General features: G+C 32.1%; 1 pseudogene; it reads right to left on the bottom strand.

Annotated features, from left to right (window-relative positions):
- Positions 1–4392: 4392 nt before the first annotated feature.
- Positions 4393–4496, bottom strand: LOC143254668 (U2 spliceosomal RNA; annotated as a pseudogene).
- Positions 4497–9314: the final 4818 nt, after the last annotated feature.

Below are 9314 nucleotides of genomic sequence, written 5' to 3'. Positions count from 1 at the left end.
CACCACCCACCGCCAACTCTTGAGCTACTCTTTTACCAACAAATAATTTGATTGACCGTCACATTATAACGCCACCACGACTGAAAGGGCGAGCATGTTTGGTGCGACTGGGATTCGAACCCGCGACCCTCGGATTAGGAGTCGAACGCCTTAACACACCTGGCCATGCCGAGCCACAGGTGTTTGATAAACTAACTAAAATAGTTGTTAAGTTCCATGTTTCTTCATCAACAGTTCCCCAGTGGCTCAGCGGTATATCTGCGGACTTACAACGCTAAAAACTGAGTTTCGATACCCGTGACGGGTAGAGCACAGATAGCCCATTGAGTAGGTTTGTGCTTAATTCAAAACAGCAACAACATATTCATCAACATGGAGTTAGTCCATCACTGGTACACTAAAGCGTTAACATGCTATGGAAATTAAGATGTCTGTTGAACAATGGTACTTGGACCATTCCTCTGCAGAAGAAATGTTGGTTGTGGACTGTACTTTGTAAGCTGGTTTCAAGAGTCGACATTAAATAAAGATTAAATCATGTGACAGCTCTTCGTGAATTAAACTTAAAAAAAATTCAAGGGAATGAATTGTTACATTGACACAAACTAGATACGTTTTGTACTAATGCGTTCGTCGTTTGTTGAAACTGTTCTGAAATGAGGTTTAAGTTTCTATACATGCCACAATAACAAGTATAATTTCACTATTCATGTTGAATCTTGCTTGTCATGACTAAACTATTGATGTTTTCAATCCCTAATATGTTTGTCGAAAATAATTTTGATTTTAAATATCTATACAAATTTGTTTTTCTCATTTCAGAAACACTAAAACTTGTAATTAAAAATATGAGTGAACTCCATTCAACAGCTGTATATAGACACACATATGCAAATGCTTTTACATATTTCTTCATTTGTACAGCTTTTCATTATGGTTGACTCGTGTTTATATAAAATCTATATTTGGAACATGACATAAAGTTCGGTACATAATTTAAAACAAAGTTTGAAATGCGTGCAAACGTGTCTTTAATTCGCTTGAAATATGGTATGTTTTAAGTGTATTTATCCTTTTTGTTTGTTAGATATTTGTCTTATATCTAATAAACATATTAAAGAATTTCTGCTCCATTGATTCCTGGAATGTTATTGTAGGAAGAACGTTTATGAACTTAATGCAGGTCCGTCATGACCAGGTGGCTAAAGGCACTCAAATCCTAATCCGAGGGTTGCGGGTTTGAGTCCCCGTCGTACTAAATGTGCTCACCCTTTGGCGGTGAGTGGTGATGACTGTCTGCCTTTCCGCTACAGGTACACTGCTAAATTATGGACGGCTAGCGGAGATAGCCCTTGTGCAGTTTTGTGCGAATGCGAAATTCAAAACAAACAAACACACTTAATACAAGAAACAGTTATCCAGTCGCTCAGTTATAAGACTGAGGGCTTATAACCTAGGATTTGATACTCGTGGTGAACGCAACTTACATAATCTATTATGTAACTTTGTGCACAATAACAAACAATTAAACAGAGAAAGAAACATGAATAATACTTCTGGTTTTTGCAGTTACTGGTACCTATTATAAATTTTGCAATCTATTACAGTTCCCACAATCTAATAGGATATTTTTGTATACAAATAACAGGCATTAATATTTACAAAATCACACACAAATGTACGAGTATACTATAAAAATGTTTTATATTTCTCTATGTATAAGATCTAATTTATTTTTACATCAATTTTTTGTACTGATAAACCATTACGGTGATAAATGTTTGTCATAAAAGCTTTCTAGTGCTAGAACATAATTTCGGATTTTACGTGATTTAACATATTTATTTGATTCTAACCTCTTTTTATATATTTATATTGATTTCTGCAACTGCGGTTTTCCTGGTTCTCATTAGCCACGTATTGATCTACGTCACAAATAGCAAGTGACAGCATCAAAGAACTAAATAACTATTGTACTTCTGTGGTGAAATTTGTTTTTTATTATACAAGACTCAAGAAGGGTTTTTTTTAGTTGTAAGTTAGCAGCTAACTCAACCCAAATCAGTATCAGTTTCCATAACAATAGAATAAACTTCATCAGTTTACAATCACAAGTAAATGGAACATAAGTAATCAACTACTGAAAATATAATCACTAGATAAAAATTAAGAAACCAAAAGCAAATGTAATACTAATAACAGTCCAGACTTTTCTTGTAACGAATCCTGCAAACAAGCATCGTCACTTCTGCTCGCTGAGTTATTCAAAATAAGGAGTCTGAGATAATACTGTCCTCATATCTAAATATTTATCGTGATCCAACAGAGAAACCCACTTGAAATAAAAATGTATTTCAGAACGGTTGATTTATATTAACACTTTTACTGATTGAAGAAAAGAACAACATTTTGACCTTCTTAGTTAACAAAGAGGGAGTTTGCAAACTCTTATCACCTAAGAAGGTCGAAACGTTGTTCTCTGCTTTAGTAGTAAAAGTGTTAATACCTATAACAGAGCAGTTAATTAGATAATACAAAGACCCTCAACTGACAACTATTACAGAGGCCTCGTTTGTAGTTAAGCAATAAATACATCTTGAGTAAAACCAAAATGGTAATTCAAAATACTACCGAAGGGTAATATATTTCATGACAAGCTAGTACTTACATACATGTGACGTACAGGTATATATGATTTACATTAGAAGTTTCATAGTTAACTTTAATGTTTAATGTAAATAAAGACTTGGTGTGGTTTCCATTATATATATATATATATATATGTGTGACTTTATGTCTTTAATTTCACATTAACACCTTTTAGTTTTCACATCTTTAGCTATTGATTATTTGTAGACATATCATTATACTAGTACTTTGTTGCGGTCGGCAGAGACTTAACTTCTAGAAAAGAATGTAAGATGTAGTTGGTAACTGGTTGTTACTTTTGTAGACGAGATTACACCTCAATTTCAAATATATTTGGTATCAGTTGTTAGATAACCATTTTGAGTTCAATATACCACAGCTGTGTGAAACTAGTACGTAGTGAATAACTAAAATTAAATGTATCGCCTTTTGTCTGACATACTACGGTTATCAGCTTCTAAAACAGGACAGCAATAAATGTAAACAGAATTTTATTTAATTTGGTAAATATGAGATACACAATACTCTTCTTTATTAATAAATTTAAAGGGAGTTGTTTACGTTATATAAAATGGTCTTGGAACTTCATCATGTTCTTACTTTCATTTTACCATGTCTGGTTATGCTCTATTTGATGACTGCGCAAATCAAAATGCGCGGTATTGTGTGGTGTGGCCAAATCAACCCTCAGAACACATTGTGTGTTATTAACAGGAGCTATAATTTAACAATTTTGCACTTTTTCTAGTTCAGATTATGGTAATTCACACTATCACATGTTCTCAGTAATATGCTATATGGGGCCCTTACCTTACATATTAAATATCAAAGCAATCCATTAAGAAATACCTGAGATATAAAATCTCCAATTTTGATTGAATTTTGTGTTTCTTCGCACCGAGAGTACAATAGCTTTATTTGATAGAAAGACAAACTTAGCTTTAAATGGATTTTTTAAAAACTTGGTACAGTGATAAATCTTTAGAACGTACAATTAGGTGTCAAATTTTATTTAAGTATAACCCACATGTTCAAAGTTATTTAACAAAAACAACTCACTTTTGACCAGAATTTTTGCACGCAATCTATCGGTCTAAAATGTTCATTGTAACTATAACTTCATCGTTTTTGGTTTTAATTATTCGGATTAAAGATGTCTGATTTAGAGCAGCAAAAATCTAGGGTTAAAACATGTGTATATACTGAAGTATTGGTAAGGTCCAGTAAACAAGATCTGTAGTTTTTATTTCTAATTTTCAAAAGAATCATACGAATGGACGATTATTATTGATTATTTTATTAATTGTCAACTTTTCATCGCAAATTTATTATTTTCTATAAAATTATTCTAATTATAGAGCCTTTAACAACACATGACATAAGGTTAACCAATTAGCCTAAACAAAGTTGCTTGATACGGCTGTACCTTATGGGAGTGATGACAAGAAACTGTTAATCTGAATTACATAGTGTTAATATAAAGGAAATTATTAACACTGTTTTAGAGAGTTCAAACTACTACCATGTATTTTGAAGGAGCTGTTTGATTCTGTAAAGTAGAGGTCTGTTCCGAGTAACAGAGTTGCTATCCTTAACTACTGAGTATCACTTTCTTAAAATTTTGAGATATCTAATAAAAAGTTGAGATATCTAATCAGGAACAACTTAGTTGTGATAAAAAGCTGAAGCCACAAAAGGATTGAGCGTGTAAATCAGAGAAATGAAATAAAAACTCTCAGCTGAAAAAGTTGTCACAAATATAAGTTTAATATCACGGTCACCAATGGAAACCATGTAAAATAATGAACTGATAAGAACAGATACTACACTTTGATCTCGAAAGCTACATTTATATCACTGATTACAGTGGATATTCATTCATTATTTAGCTAGTTTTATCCACCATCATATTTCTAGTTGAATAAAAAACCAACTACTGATTTTTGAGACAACATCTGGAGTTGTATGTCTTCTGAACACGAGTCCAAAGGTATTGTAGCCATCAATACTGAATCTAGTACTAGTTTAGTTTGTTATGTAAATCTTAAAGATCGATCTAATGGTAGCCATCAACACTGAATCTACTACTAGTTTATTATGCAAATCTTAAATATAGATCTAAAGGTAGCCATCAATACTGAATTTACTACTAGTTTATTATGCAGATCTTAAAGATCGATCTAAAGGTAGCCATCAATACTGAATCTACTACTAGTTTATTACGCAGATCTTAAAGATCGATCTAAAGGTATCCATCAATACTGAATTACTTTTGGTTGCACATTTTTTCCTTCCTGAGATGTTTTAATTAGATTTACAATACACAGCATGATTAGTATTGAAAAAGTCTCCGTCGTAACAATCCCACGTTCAAGGTACACCACTATTCACTGTTACATAATCCATTTAATGTACATAGACAACTGTTTCCCAGCATCTCTTCCGATTCGCTTATCGCATGTAAATTCATGAGAGACTGACTGGTTATGTCTTTGTATGGATTAGCATACATATTTGTATGATTCTCCAACATCTTGAAGTATGTGATAGCTGAATGAGAGATATGACTTGAAACCATATCACGGTGAACCTAATGGTCTTCATTTCGTACTAAGCTGGCTAGTATTTTTGTGTGCCACAAAAGCCCGTAAATCTGGTCTTTTAGTAAGTACAGTTCATCCTGATCTCTGCATCCACTTTTCTGATACATAACTTTCCCTGATACAATATCCAGCAATGATTGAGAATCCCTTCAAAACGTTTCACTAACGAAGTTTACCACTTTTAGGATTTTTTTTATCCATTCAGTGCCAGTGCTATCAAACTACACATAGGTTTATAGAATATTACCATACACCGTCACTTTGCCTAATCTGTTTGTGAATTCTCATTTGCTATAAGACGACGCACTCTGCTTACCACAGTTGGGAATCACTTGTTTAAAAGTCTGTTTTTGAATAGTCCTGCAGTTCCAAGTTGATTTGTATGCATTTGCTGTTAAATCACATTAAGTACAAAGGAGAACCCCGTCTTAGAAATTCTAAATTTCTCATCCAAATACACCTTTATGATCTAAGTGTATGAATTTGTTTGGAAACTTCTGTTACACGTCTTTTGAAAAAGACGTTAATGTTCGTTGGCATCTTAGTTCTGCGCTTGCTTATTTATACATTCAAAATAGTTTTAATATAACGTATTCAGCCATTTATAAACTGAAGGTGATGTTCACACAGATCACAATAGGTGTAACAAAAACATATCCGAAAGATCGTTGAATAAATAGTTCCTGCAAAAGGTTTCGTGAAAAGCCTGTTGTACGAGATCAACCTTAATACGGCACAAGAAAATCACAGAATTATTGTTTTGGACTGAGAGAAATAACTTCGTTTACGTTTCAATCCTTTTTCAGTTTGTTTTGCATTAGATTAAATTCTAAAACAGGTTAACAGTATTCCTACCTCCGTAAAGAATGAATCATGAGATCTCGGGGTGGAGTGAGATGGATTTTTGTGTAATTTTGTGTTTCTCATGATTCTAAATGTTTGAAAACTTTTAATACGTATAACTAGCAGATAACGTAGAAACATGTTTTATATTTCCAGCTAGAAGGCTTAGTTATTATGTATTGGTATTATTGCTAAACTTAGACCAAAACAAAACAATGAAGCTGCCAAATGAGTTATGAAATCATGAGACCTTTAGAAAAAATATCGCTACTCGTAAAACATAGCAAAATTCTAGAAAATAAATAGTTTTATAATATTTATTTGCAAAGTATGAAATTATAAATTATACTAATAACATTTTAATAACAATTCCTAAGTCATTAAAGTATCATTTACAGCCCACATAAACAATTTTTGTCTCTCGTACCCTCAGCCCTCAAGTAGCACAGCAATATGTCTCCGGACTTACAATGCTAGAACCAAATTTTGATAACAAGTAGCCCATTGCGTAGCTTTAGGCTTAACTTTAAACAAAATGTGGTTGACTCCTCTCATATATTTGTAATTTTTTGAGATTTTTCTGTGAGCTTCAAATGTGTACTTACAAATAATGTTGGTTATTATACATGTAAAAACGGTTCGTTTGGGTTGAGAAAAATGTTTTTTATGTAGAGGAGCGAACAACGTTTCGATCTTTTTCGGTCATCGTTGTTCGCTCCTCTACCTAAAATATGTTCTCAACCCAAACGAGCCGTTTTTACATATATATTTCTCTACATGTGGGTTTTCTCGACATCACTGATTAATGTTGGTTATTAATACTTATAGTCTCGTAAAAACATTGCAGTACCCGATATGAATTAACAAAACAACACTACTAAATATTAACGATGGGAAATAACTTGTATATTAACATTTATAAAAATGAATTGTTAAAATGTTGTGATAAGGTACACAGAACTGATGTCAATAAATTAGTACCTGAAGCCGAAGGCTAAACTCGTTTGTTAAAGACACCAGTATTTTATGAAAAACAAATATTTTGTTTCATCTCTTTGTTTATGGTTTGCAATATGAATTGTTACAAGTAAATATCAAATGATCAACAACTCTTACGTATTTTATTAGCAAGTCCAGTGTTCCGTCTTAGTTTGAGTTGCGCCTTAAGAATTACAGTAATTTCAAGACGAAACATAAACAAACATGTTAACAATACTCCAAAACAAATATTTGCCTTTAATGTAATGTTTCGTGTGAAATCGCTTCCATTAAAATAATAGATAACATCGTACAAAAGAAATCAGTTTAATTCACAGAAGCCTATTGTGTATAATAAAATGGTAAACAATTCACTACACAATAAAAATTGACTACTTTCACATATTATAATTAGGCTACGTAATAAGGTTTTAAATAGTTTAAAAGTTGAGTGAAATTGTGATTTGGATTTAGAAGTTAATTAAATGTCGATATATATCAAACTTATGACATTTACTAACAAGATTGATATACACTATTTGGTTTCTCAACATAAATATATTTTAATATTCAAACAATAACGAGCTGATATCGGTATAATTTGTAGCTGATCACGCATGAGTTGCTCACAGCTAAAGTTATATAATATCTTCATAAAAATACTAGCTTCCGATGTTAAACGGTTTATAATGTTCAAAATCTGTAAACGTCCCTAATCAGTATTTGAAGTTTCCCAATTGATAAGCGTTTCCGAAACTTATAGTATACTAACTGTAGCAAACCACCAATATAAAACAGTCTTACCGCGTGTTGTGATGGTTACCTTTTATAATCATCAGGCGAGGTTCTCGAAATTTCAGTTGTTAACAATACTGGTAATCGCTAGTATTTCACATACATACATAGTACATTGTTGATTCCTACGCTCGAGAATCTTCTATAAATTTAGTGAATAGGTAAGAATTTTGTATTACACATTTAACAGTACAAGTTACATAATTTTTAATTATATATTCAACTCAAGCAAACATCGATATTACACTAAATATGCGTTTGTAAATCATTTACACTACATATAGTCTAGATATATATATATATATTAATGTAAACACATATTAAATGACTAATAATAATAAAGTAAATATATTAATAGGAACATTAATGAAAATGCCAGAGTAACCATTGCTTGTTGCAATTTTCATCAGGATTTTTACCTCTCGTTGAAAACAAACTATTTTTGTATTTTCTTTTTAGAAACGACTTGTCACAAACAAAAATATTGACCCACATGGAGTCAGAAACAGATTTAAGTTTTCCTCTTCATGCACTACGTGTATGGGATTTGTCATCTGATGTCTTTCTTAATCTCTGTGTAAGCAAAGTCTTCTTTCTTACAAGAGTGAAGTGAGCGTGTGAAGCTTCACTTTTATTTTTCCTACACAGAATAAGCACGTTGTTTTATATACGACGCTATTGTGTAACAGTTTCCTTTGAAGTAAGTTTATATACATTGTTATTCTATATCTCACAATAGTTTGGCTCAATAGTAAACCTAACAAGTGTATGTTTGAGTGCATTTTCTCGTTCTTTGGTTGCTAGACTAGGTGGTATATTATGAGAAACAGTTTATTTTAATTTGAAGTAACTTGCGATCTCCCTCTTTTAGTTTAACTTCGAATAAATTATCCTTCCTTCTAAACGAATGTTAGTGTTTAGAAAAGGTAGACCTTCTACATCAGAATGCTACAATCTGAAATTAATAGACGATAATAAATTTATAAAAGTGCGGAATTATAACAATAGCTTTATGATTTACGTATATATTTAGCCTCCCACAGTTCTAACAATTCATTTCTGTTTAATGAGAAATTCTTGGAGGGCTTTACTTCCAAAACGGTCTAGTACTAAACAATAAAGACTACGATTCTGTTTTCACTTATGTGCATCCTTTGTCTGCTTTGTCCTTACCAAGTTCAAGACACCATTACGTGGCAGTATTTGGAGAACAGCTTTGAGCATATGAATGATAAATACTATAAACGTTTCAAGTCACCTTGGTGATTTGAAATGGTCTGAATAAATTGGTCTTTTGATAATTAATTTTGTTGTGTTCTACATTTGAGCCAAATCAACCTTGCAAAATTTGACAGTAATGAAAGTTGAACTTCTTGTATTAAATATTATAATACACGTTTGTGTAGTTGATAAACTGATGATATTTGAGCTTTAAAGGAAACAACC

Source organism: Tachypleus tridentatus, chromosome 6 (assembly GCF_004210375.1).
Source record: "Tachypleus tridentatus isolate NWPU-2018 chromosome 6, ASM421037v1, whole genome shotgun sequence".
NCBI lineage: Eukaryota > Metazoa > Arthropoda > Merostomata > Xiphosura > Limulidae > Tachypleus > Tachypleus tridentatus.
Note: the sequence above shows the minus strand (reverse complement) of the source record. Positions and strands in the feature narration are given on the sequence as shown.